Source organism: Schistocerca nitens, chromosome 3 (assembly GCF_023898315.1).
Source record: "Schistocerca nitens isolate TAMUIC-IGC-003100 chromosome 3, iqSchNite1.1, whole genome shotgun sequence".
NCBI classification, from domain to species: domain Eukaryota; kingdom Metazoa; phylum Arthropoda; class Insecta; order Orthoptera; family Acrididae; genus Schistocerca; species Schistocerca nitens.
Window position 1 is genome coordinate 604,945,063 of NC_064616.1, and position 12,560 is coordinate 604,957,622.

The following is a 12,560-nucleotide window of genomic DNA, read 5'->3' on the forward strand; positions in this document are numbered from 1 at the left end:
TAATCACAGTATTTTACAAAGGAACTTTATAATTTTTCATTTCCAGGAATTCTTGTACTAAATAGAAACAGTGCTTTGTCAGAAATGCCTTTAGTTTATTTTTAAATATTGGATCTGGAGCAGTTTTTATTTGTTCTGGAATTTTATTGTGTAATACGACACCCAGATGAGTTATATATTTTTGGTTATGATGATGTCCTTGAAAAAATTTGATGGATATTAGATTGCCCTCTGGTATAATGAGCGTGTATGTCATTGTTTTGGATTAATTTGCCTGTTCTTGAGAGGTATTCCCTGGTGAATAGGATTGTTTCTTGAATGAATAGGGATGGGATGCTTAGAACATTAAGTTTTATAAATTGACATTTACAGGATTCCAGCTTTTTGAGGCCACAGATTATCCTCAGTGCTCTTTTTTGTAGTTTAAATATATTTGTGCTGTGAGTTGAATTTCCCCAAAAGATGATTCCATAGCAGAGCAATGAGTGGAACTGCGCATGGTATGCTTGCATTAGTGTGGATTTACTTGTAGCAGATTTTAGTATTCTTAGTCCATAGCACAATGATGAGAGTTTCTTTGATAAGTTGTTTATATGTGTGTCCCATTTTAAATTTTGTTGGACCCATAGACCGAAAAATTTTGTTGCATTTACATTTTCAATTTTATCATTATTTAACTTTACTTGGATAGTTTTTTGACTGGATGTGGGAATTGGAAGTTGATACATACAGTTTTCCCACTATTAACAATTAGGCCATTTTTGTTAAACCACCCAGAAAGTTTTTCCATAGAGTTATCAGATATTGTCTGAAGGGATTCAGGGCTAGATCCAGTCAACACTATGCTTGTATCATCAGCAAACAGGATAGTTTTTTGTGGGCTCATACGTTCAACAAGATCATCTATGTAAATGAGGAAAAGTAATGGCCCTAGAACAGAACCCTGGGGAACACCATATCTTATTGTTCTTTCCTCTGAGAGGAAAACTGTGTTATTTATTTTATTCTGTACATTAATATCGTATTGAAGTGATACCTTCTGTCTGTGGTTTTGTAGGTAAGAGCATAGCCAGTTGTGAGCCACACCTCTTATTCCTCTTCTTTCCAATTTAGCAAGCAGTATTTTATGATCTAGTACGTCAAAGGCTTTAGAGAGATCTAAGAAAATACCTGCAGCTATATTATGTTGGTCAATTGATTTCAGTATGTGGTCCAACAGTTCAAAAATTGCTGTCTGGGTGGATAAAGATTTACTAAAACCATGTTGTTGAATGCTGATTGGTGCGTGGTTTTTTATGAAATTTATAAGCCTGTCATAAAAAAGTTTTTCCAGGATTTTTGAAAAGATGCTTAATATGGATAATGGTCTATAATTGGATACTAAATCAGGGGAACCTTTCTCTAGTAATGGTGAGACTTTAGCTATTTTGAGAGCATCTGGAAAAATGCCGGTTTTTAATGATTGGTTGTAGATGGTTGATAATGGCTTTACTATATGGGGAGCACACACCTTTAATATGAGGTCAGGTACTTCATCATAGTCACTAGAGATTTTATTGCGTAACAATTTTATTATATTCATAATTTCATCAGAGTTTGTTTCATAAACAAACATTGTAGCATTAGTGCTGTTTGACGTATTGGTGGAATTGAAGAACGATACCTTGCAGTTTGCCTGAATGAGATCTTCTGCTAGTGAGGTGAAATATTCATTGAACTTGTTTACAACTGTGTATGGATCTGTGACCTTAGAGTCATTAAGTGTTAGAGAAATGTTTTCCTTTTTAGGTGTTGAACTACAAGTTTCTTTTTTAATAACTTTCCACATAGCTTTCATCTTGTTTGAAGAGTTTCTTATGAAATTGTCATTCCATAAAAGTTTTGCCTGTCTAATCACTCTAAGATAAGTTTTTTTGTATGCTTTACAATAGTCAGAAAATTCTTCAGTGACTATGTATTTTTTGGAGCAATATTGGAGAAATCTGTTTCTCTCACTAGAAATTTTGATTCCTTTTGTTACCCACGACTTTCTATTTTGATTGCTTGAAGTTTTTGTTTCAAAAGGAAATGCTGTATTAAAGTAATAAAGGAAGGTGTTATGGAAGCTTAAGAACATATTATCAACAGTTGTTTGCATGTAAACACTGTCCCAATTTTCCGTAGCTAATAGGAAGTTAAAAATCCTAATATTGCCATCTGAAAAGTTTCTTCTTTGAAATACTTTTTTGGGGCTGATTTCACTATTTTCCATGTCAACGCTCAGTAGCTGAGCATCATGGTCACTGTATCCCATGCTCAGTACTTCGCCAGTGAATTTGTAACCAGTATCAGTTATGAAGATTTGATCAATTATTGAATCAGTATGCTCTGTTGATCTTGTTGGAGAGTGTATTGTGGGGATCATATTAAAGGATTTGGCCATGTTTAACAAATCAAGTTTAGCATTACTGTTTTTTGATAAATCAATGTTAAAATCGCCACAAAGTATTATTTTCATATTTAATGAGCTGACACTATTCAGCAGAACTTCTAATTTGATCATAAAATTTGGAATATTACTACTTGGTGCTCTGTATACATTTATAATTATATAGTTTAGTTCAGGCAGCTTAACCATAGAAAGCTCAAATTCCTTATCTTCAGATAATGCAATCTGTTCATTTAGGCCTACCTCACTGAATTTTATCTGGTCCTTTACAAATATAGCAGTACCGCCATGTGTGGAGAAATTCCTACAATAGAAGCTTGTTAATGAGTACCTTGGAATAGAGGTTGACTGAATTTCTTCTTTAGACAGCCAGTGTTCAGTAATACATATTACATCTGGATTTATTCGAGACTGAAGTAACACTTCCAGCATTTGAAACTTATTTCTGAATGACTGGACATTATGGCGTAATACAAGAAATGGACTTTGTGACTTTTCAGTTAAGGGTTTAATTAATTTCTTCTCTAAAGGTATTTCTGACACAGCACTTACCCTAAAAATTGGCCGAGATTTTATTTTTGTGTGTGGCTTCTTGCACGCAATTTTCAGTAGCAGAGATAGTTTTGAGTGGTTGACACAGTTCTGCTTCCATCAAAGCTTCTGTTTTTGGCCTAAACCATTTTGTAATTTGTGGTTGTTTGCCGATCTTGGTACTTGGGGCTGGTTTCTTCAGGATATGATTTCGGAGTTTATCTACAATTTGGTCTTTTCCTAACATATTTAAATGTGGTCCATGAGCTGTATGAAATCTTCTTCCTAAATTGTATGTATCAATCATCTCTACGTTATGAAATGTAGAACATATTTCTGATATCAGTTTGTTTGCAATGCAAATTTCTTGGTTGACACAGGACCAGGAAGGCAAATCATAACGATGAGGAATGTTAACAACGAGTACATTTGTATGTAATAGGTTGTTTAAGCATTCCTTCATTTCTTTTGCAAACCCTTTTGTTTCATTCCTATATATATCGTTTGAACCACCTAAAAGCATGACAAAATCACAATTACTTAAGTGAGATACATCAGTAGAGTTTGTTAGTTTATTTACCTCACAAAACTGCACTCATGGCTTCACAAAACCTGTTACCATTAAATTACATTTATCTTTCAATAGTGCTGAAATTCCACGTCCATGACTGTCACCAAGCACACAAATTATTTTGTTTATCACAGTTTTGGGGCTAGAAGGTTTTGAAACTTGTTTTTGCTGTGTAGATATATTCTGTTTTTGCACATTCGGTAACCTTTTTTGATAACTATGAACCTGTGTTAACTTTGCGGTCTTGGGAGCAAATTTATTGTATGCAGCAGAAGTTTGTTTTTCACAATGATCATCGTTTTGTAGTAGGATATTGAATTTGTTTTTTTGAGCTATTACTGAAGAAGAAACACTATTTACGATATCTGCACACTTTATTTTACACGGACTCTGTTGTGTAGGTTCCACATTTTGCTTAATAACAGGCTTTTCTTTCAGATGGTGCACGATTTGATCTTTTGTAGATAGGCCTACCGTTTTTTGGAGCGCGGCAGGAGAATTTATTACTAAAGACTACGAAATGATTGCACTATGGTTAGCGTTACCGCTACACCCAGAATGTGTTGGAAAACTTGAAATGGCGACGGAATCATCGGTTACTGTGTACACTTTATTTATGTTGAATTCACTTACGCCCTGATCGGTGGTTTTTTGTTTTCCATGATCATTTTCAAGACATTTGAGTTTATCAGCTAACACTCTGTTTTCTGCCAAGGATCTGCACACAATTTCTTGCAACGAATTAATAGTTTCAACTAATTTTGCTTTGTCAGGATGGACTTCACATGTTACACACTTACATTTTGATTTGGATGATTTTTCATTGCAGGTTTTTTGCGTAGCACTAGACTTGAAACTTTGCGAAGCACTTTTGTTGATCATCTTCTTGCTATTGATGCCGGATAACATTTGAAAATTCGAAATAACTGGAGACACAAATTCACTAAACTTCTCAATCGCCGCCATCTTGCATTCCAATCTCATTCCCTTCTGGTGACAATATTGTGTGTATAGTACATGTTGACTTGTATTTAGCCACTAAATCTTCAGTATATTCCTTTGTTTCATCACTAATAGAGCTTTCAATATCTAATTCTGCTTTTTCTGCTATATGGATACACATAAGATGAGCTTCCCATTCTGGCTTTCTAATCGTAACTCCGTCCTTGTTTATTACAACTTCACTTTGGTCTAGAAGACCATTCTTAGCTGCCATTTCTAAGTTCCTAGTGTCTGTAGAAACCACAAAAATGTCTATTTCAGTTTTCATGTCATCAATCACAACAATGCCTGTAAAATACCCTTGTGGAGAGACAAAGTTTTTCGCAAATCCTATCAGACTTCATCTGTACCTTGGAAACTTGGAGAATTCATAATCTAATTAACATTTAGTCATAATAAATTAAGTTGACTGCCACAGTCAGTTAGTTACTTCACCTCTTGGTTAGTCATTTGTACATTTTTAAATTTAAAGTTCTTAACATTCATATTAACTGTGTTTGCATTCATTGTCACCTTTTGCCTACTATTCTGCTTTGTACATTTGGATGAGACATGGTCAGACTTACTGCAACTGAAACGTCTCTTTCTCTTGAATAAAAACTTCTCCAGTTTCCAGCCACATCAAGCAGTTAAAACTAAACAAACTGTTGACCAAGCACTCTTTGGCCATTCTCAAGTAACATGACTTCCAGTGGGCTGCTGGTACACCCTTGTATACACCAGCTGCTGGCTGTAATGTCAGTAGCACTCATGACATTGCCATATATAGTATACAATCACATTGACATAGACACTCTGAGAATCACACTTCAGTGCCTGGCAGAGGGAGAAAGTTGGTGATTGAAATTTTGTGAGAAGATTCTGCTGCCTTTGTTTTAATGATGTCCATCCTAAATCGTGTATCATGCCAGTGATAGTCTCTCCGATATTTCTTGATAATACAAAATGTGCTGTTCTTTCATGTACTTACTTGATATATTCCATTAATCCTGTCTGGTAAGGATCCTGCACTATGCAGCAGTACTCCAAAAGAGGATGGACTGGTATAGTGTAGGCAGTCCCTTTAGAAACATCTGTTGATTTTTCTAAGTGTTCTGCAAATGAAGCACAGTCTTCAGTTCACCTTACCCACAACATTTTTTGTGTGTTCTTTCCTGTTTAAGTTGCTTGTAATTGTAACTCCTAGGCATTTAGTTGAATTTACAGCCTTTAGATTTGACTGATTTATAGTGTAACTGAATTTTAACAGATTCCTTTTAGTACTACCGTGGATGACACTTTTCATTATTTAGGGTCAATTGCCAATTTTCACACTATACAGATATATTTTCTAAATCATTTTGCAACTTGTTTTGATCTTCTGATGACTTTACTAGATGATGAATGACAGAATCGTCTGCAATCAACCTAAAATGACTGCTCAGATTCACTGCTAAATCATTTATATAGATAAGGAACAGCAAAGGGATGAGAACACTACCTTGGGGAATGGCAGAAATCACTGTTGTTTTGCTCAATGACTTTCCATCATTGACTTGACTTTCAATATGCTCACTCCAACCTTGTGATCACTGGATCCCATGCTGTGCTGAGCTGCAGACCACCATCTCTATTAAGGGTGTTATTGGTAATTTTTGTTTCAAGGGGTTCTTTAATTGCAGAGTCCCAGAAGCCGTTAGTGCAAACCACAACAGAGGATTCATCAGATATGATCAGATATGACCCCAAGTGTTCTTAGACATACTACATCTTTAACTGGTCACAGAAATTGTCAGATTTTTGTCAGAGGCCTGAGTATCAATTTGATCTTCTGCCTTTTCAGCAGGCATCTTATTTTGCTCAACACAGAGTCACAGAATGGCAAGAAAACAAGTTTCTATTCCTGCCCCTTGTCAGTGGTCTTATTGTGATTCTCAGTTTTGATCACTTCATTTATTTGCTGAAGATTGTAGTCATTGTTCCTGAAAACCCTGCATAGGTGGCACAGCTAACGGGGCAGGTTATCCGCCCCTATTATCATTCTTGCATGATGCACCAATGTTTGTAACACGGTGCGGTTTTGTACTGGAGAGCTTCTGTGAAGTTTGGAAGGTAGAAGACGAGGTACTGGTGGAATTTAATCTGTGAGGACGGGGCGTGAGTCATGCTTGGGTAGCTCAGTTGGTAGAGCACTTGCCCATGAAAGGCAAAGGTCCCGAGTTCAAGTCTCGGTCCAGCACACAGTTTTAATCTACCAGGAAGTTTCAAAAATAAATATCACTGATGTAGTAGACTGGTGTCTGAGGAACATAGTGGGGTTGTGTTCACTCGAAACTTGCAGGGAAAAACTCTGCTGACAGCTTATATATTAGCAGTGTTAACAAGTATGAAGCACAAAATCTTCTTTGAATATTAGCCAGTAATGTTAACTGCATGTGTACCATAATGAGTAAATAAGAGCTATACATATGAACCGTTCATTATTTCTCACTAGAAGGCAGCCATGCTACAAGTTGTTGGAAAATATTTATTTAAAACCTTAGGAGGAGGTGGGATAAAGTGAACAACTCATATACCTGCATGAAGAGGGTTATTGGCATCTACTAAACATCAAAAATTAAACAGTGGAAACTCCAGGCTGGAATACCAACAATGTAAGGAAATGGACAGACTGATACTCACCATGAAGATGACTCATTGGGTTGCAGACAGGCACAAACAAAAGATTGTTACACGTTATAGCTTTGGGCCAAAGCCTTCTTATACAAAGTAAACACACATACTTCATACATTCATGTCATGAAAAAAAAAAAAAAAACACACACACACACACACATTCCGACAAGCAAGCACTCACACACACACACACACACACACACACACACACACACACACACACACACACACACACACACACACAACAAAGATGATGTGACTTACCAAATGAAGGTGCTGGCAGGTCAACAGACACACAAACAAACACAAACATACACACAAAATTCAAGCTTTCGCAACAAACTGTTGCCTCATCAGGAAAGAGGGAAGGAGAGGGAAAGACGAAAGGATGTGGGTTTTAAGGGAGATGGTAAGGAGTCATTCCAATCCCGGGAGCAGAAAGACTTACCTTAGGGAGAAAAAAGGACGGGTATACACTCGCACACACACACATATCCATCCACACATATACAGACTAAAGCAGACCTGCTTTAGTCTGTATATGTGTGGATGGATATGTGTGTGTGTGCGAGTGTATACCCGTCCTTTTTTCCCCCTAAGGTAAGTCTTTCTGCTCCCGGGATTGGAATGACTCCTTACCATCTCCCTTAAAACCCACATCCTTTCGTCTTTCCCTCTCCTTCCCTCTTTCCTGATGAGGCAACAGTTTGTTGCGAAAGCTTGAATTTTGTGTGTATGTTTGTGTCTGTTTGTGTGTCTGTCGACCTGACAGCACCTTCATTTGGTAAGTCACATCATCTTTGTATGTATATAAAGATGATGTGACTTACCAAATGAAAAATTCTAGCTTTCGCAACCAACGGTTGCTTCATCAGGAAAGAGGGAAGGAGAGGGAAAGATGAAAGGATGTGGGTTTTAAGGGAGAGGGCAAGGAGTCATTCCATTCCCGGGAGCGGAAAGACTTACCTTGGGGGAAAAAAGGATAGGTATACACTCGCACACACACACACATCCATCCGCACATACACAGACACGAGCAGACATTTGTAAAGGCAAAGAGTTCGGGCAGAGATGTCAGTCGAGGCGGAAGTACAGAGGCAAAGATGTTGAAAGACAGGTGAGGTATGAGCGGCGGCAACTTGAAATTAGCGGAGGTTGAGGCCTGGCAGATAACGAGAGGAGAGGATATACTGAAGGGCAAGTTCCCATCTCCGGAGTTCTGACAGGTTGGTGTTAGTGGGAAGTATCCAGATAACCCGGATGGTGTAACACTGTGCCAAGATGTGCTGGCCGTGCACCAAGGCATGTTTAGCCACAGGGTGATCCTCATTACCAACAAACACTGTCTGTCTGTGTCCATTCATGCGAATGGACTGTTTGTTGCTGGTCATTCCCACATAGAAAGCTTCACAGTGTAGGCAGGTCAGTTGGTAAATCACGTGGGTGCTTTCACACATGGCTCTGCCTTTGATCGTGTACACCTTCCGGGTTACAGGACTGGAGTAGGTGGTGGTGGGAGGGTGCATGGGACAGGTTTTACAGCGGGGGCGGTTACAAGGGTAGGAGCCAGAGGGTAGGGAAAGTGGTTTGGGGATTTCATAGGGATGAACTAACAGGTTACGAAGGTTAGGTGGACGACGGAAAGACACTCTTGGTGGAGTGGGGAGGATTTCATGAAGGATGGATCTCATATCAGGGCAGGATTTGAGGAAGTCGTATCCCTGCTGGAGAGCCACATTCAGAGTCTGATCCAGTCCCGGAAAGTATCCTGTCACAAGTGGGGCACTTTTGTGGTTCTTCTGTGGGAGGTTCTGGGTTTGAGGGGATGAGGAAGGGGCTCTGGTTATGTGCTTCTGTACCAGGTCGGGAGGGTAGTTGCGGGAGGCGAAAGCTGTTTTCAGGTTGTTGGTGTAATGGTTCAGGGATTCGGGACTGGAGCAGATTCGTTTGCCATGAAGACCTAGGCTGTAGGGAAGGGACCGTTTGATGTGGAATGGGTGGCAGCTGTCATAATGGAGGTACTGTTGCTTGTTGGTGGGTTTGATGTGGACGGACGTGTGAAGCTGGCCATTGGCCAGATGGAGGTCAACGTCAAGGAAAGTGGCATGGGATTTGGAGTAGGACCATGTGAATCTGATGGAACCAAAGGAGTTGAGGTTGGAGAGGAAATTCTGGAGTTCTTCTTCACTGTGAGTCCAGATCATGAAGATGTCATCAATAAATCTGTACCAAACTTTGGGTTTGCAGGCCTGGGTAACCAAGAAGGCTTCTTCTAAGTGACCCATGAATAGGTTGGCATACGAGGGGGCCATCCTGGTACCAATGGCTGTTCCCTTTAATTGTTGGTATGTCTGGCCTTCAAAAGTGAAGAAGTTGTGTGTCAGGATGAAGCTGGCTAAGGTAATGAGGAAAGAGGTTTTAGGTAGGGTGGCAGGTGATCGGCGTGAAAGGAAGTGCTCCATCGCAGTGAGGCACTGAACGTGCGGAATATTTGTGTATAAGGAAGTGGCATCAATGGTTACAAGGATGGTTTCTGGGGGTAACAGATTGGGTAAGGATTCCAGGTGTTCGAGAAAGTGGTTGGTGTCTTTTATGAAGGATGGGAGACAGCATGTAATGGGTTGAAGGTGTTGATCTACAAAGGCAGAGATACGCTCTGTGGGGGCTTGGTAACCAGCTACAATGGGGCAGCCGGGATGGTTGGGTTTATGAATTTTGGGAAGAAGGTAGAAGGTAGGGGTGCGGGGTGTCGGTGGGGTAGGAGGTTGATGGAGTCAGGTGAAAGGTTTTGTAGGGGGCCTAAGGTTCTGAGGATTCCTTGAAGCTCTGCCTGGACATCAGGAATGGGATTACCTTGGTAAACTTCGTATGTGGTGTTGTCTTAAAGCTGACGCAGTCCCTCAGCCACACACTCCCGACGATCAAGTACCACAGTCGTGGAACCCATGTCCGCCGGAAGAATGACGATGGATCGGTCAGCCTTCAGATCACGGATAGCTTGGGCTTCAGCAGTGGTGATGTTGGGAGTAGGATTAAGGTTTAATAAGAAGGATTGAGAGGCAAGGCTGGAAGTCAGAAATTCCTGGAAGGTTTGGAGAGGGTGATTTTGAGGAAGAGGAGGTGGGTCCCACTGTGACGGAGGACGGAACTGTTCCAGGCAGGGCTCAATTTGGATAGTCTCTTGGGGAGTTGGATCATTAGGAGTAGGATTAGGATCATTTTTCTTCATGGCAAAGTGATACTTCCAGCAGAGAGTACGAGTGTAGGACAATAAATCTTTGACGAGGGCTGTTTGGTTGAATCTGGGAGTGGGGCTGAAGGTGAGGCCTTTGGATAGGACAGAGGTTTCGGATTGGGAGAGAGGTTTGGAGGAAAGGTTAACTACTGAATTAGGGTGTTGTGGTTCCAGATTGCCCTAAAATGAGATCCATCCTTCATGAAATCCTCCCCACTCCACCAAGAGTGTCTTTCCGCCGTCCACCTAACCTTCGTAACCTGTTAGTTCATCCCTATGAAATCCCCAAACCCACTTTCCCTACCCTCTGGCTCCTACCCTATATATATGCTGACAAGCAATCACCCTGCATGCACACGTCGTGTGTGTGTGTGTGTGTGTGTGTGTGTGTGTGTGTGTGTGTGTGTGTGTGTGTGCTTGCTTGTCTGAATGTGTGTGTGTGTGTGTGTGTGTTTTCTTTGCTGAAGAAGGCTTTGGCCAAAAGCTGTAATGTGTAATAGTCTTTTCGTTGTGCCTGTCTGCAAATCAGAGGGTCATCTTTATGGTAAGTAGCAATCTATCCTTTTCCTAATATTGTTAAACAGCAAAATACTGACAGTTTCACATGAGACATGAAGATGTTGCATTAGCCTTGAGTGATATTTAATATTATTTAATTAACACTGAGTGTAGTTATGCCATTTTTGTGATGTTAACTACATTGTATTTGTGGACTTCCAGAATGGATTAAAATCACCTTTTCAGGTTATTAACACCTATTTCACCAACTCACAATAAATCACAAACTAATGCATTACCGAAAATTATCAGTAGTATAAACAGGAAACAGTAAGATTCACACAGCAAATACAGGTGTTGGGTTGTCATGAAGGTACCTTGTGTCACAGTTTTTCACAGCCTTGTTATCTCTAGGTGACTCAAACTTTTTTAGCTCATGGAAGGAATTATTGGTTACAAATAACCAAGTGCTGCATAAAGAGGTAAGAAATGACAGCCTAATGAAGATATTACAACAAAAGAATAGTTTGTAGGAGAGAGCATTAGAGCAGCTCTTAGAGCCCCAAGAAAATTTGTGAACCAGGTTAAAGAATACTCAAAAAATGACTAGTATGTAATTAGCTTCACTGTAAATTTAACCTATATTTGCACTATGGAAACCAAGTAGTGGTTTGAAACATTTGAATTTACCATTTTCCACTTTTCCATTCACAACCTTGAAAGTTTTTCTGAACTGACAAGCAATATTCAAGAACTGGTCAAACAAGGGTTTTGTAAGCATATTAACATGAATGAATTTCTATTAATTTTCCAACTGAGCTACACTATTTATTTACTAACACAGTGTAGTAATCCAGCATGTGATCACTTCCCCAATCTGAACAGTGCCTGTCATGAAAATCATATTAAGAGACCATCGAAAATGCAATTTTGCATTCTGGTGACTCATGTTGTAAATACATCACAGGATATGGTACATGCCAGTTTTACAAGTTTGTTGTGGTTACATTCTATGGTATTATGTAAGTTGTACTGATCAGTTTCATATAAAGTATCTACAACTTAGGTACTACTGCAGAAAAATAAATTTTGCAGATAAATAAATATTACAGGAAAAGTAAAAATTATAGAAAAATAATAGTCATCTAATTGGAGAATTTGCCCTTGTCTGTAGTAAACTATTCAAAACATAGAACATGATGACACAGTATTCCAGATTATCCAAATGAATAAAAACTGTGGAAGAAAGCCCTGTGTACTGAGCCCAAATAGAGAGATATTGAGAATATTTTTCATGTGTTCATTCAGTGTACTGAGCATCAGCCTGCCACCTCTTGGTATTTTGCCCCATGACCAGTAAATCTCACCCATAGGACAGAGTCCATGTGGTTGACATTGGTGAAGACTTTAGACTAAGTATGCAGTCCACCAGTGCAAAAGCCACATTAAGAGTCTCAACAAAAATTGTGGCAACCAACAGCCCTCGAATCAGCACCATTCTTCCATTCATCTATAGCCAAGCAGAAAAGTTGTGTACATCTTCATATAAAAGATTACAAAGACCACGAAAAGAATTTCAACTGACCTTGAGTTTTGTCAAGTTGACACTTAATTTACATTATTGTCTAAGATGTATCAAC

General features: G+C 39.3%; 1 protein-coding gene across 1 annotated transcript in view; it reads left to right on the forward strand.

The window, feature by feature from the left end:
* Nucleotides 1-12,560, forward strand: part of LOC126248535 (hemicentin-1-like) — an 838,517-nt gene that overhangs the window by 502,637 nt on the left and 323,320 nt on the right. The window lies entirely within an intron of this gene.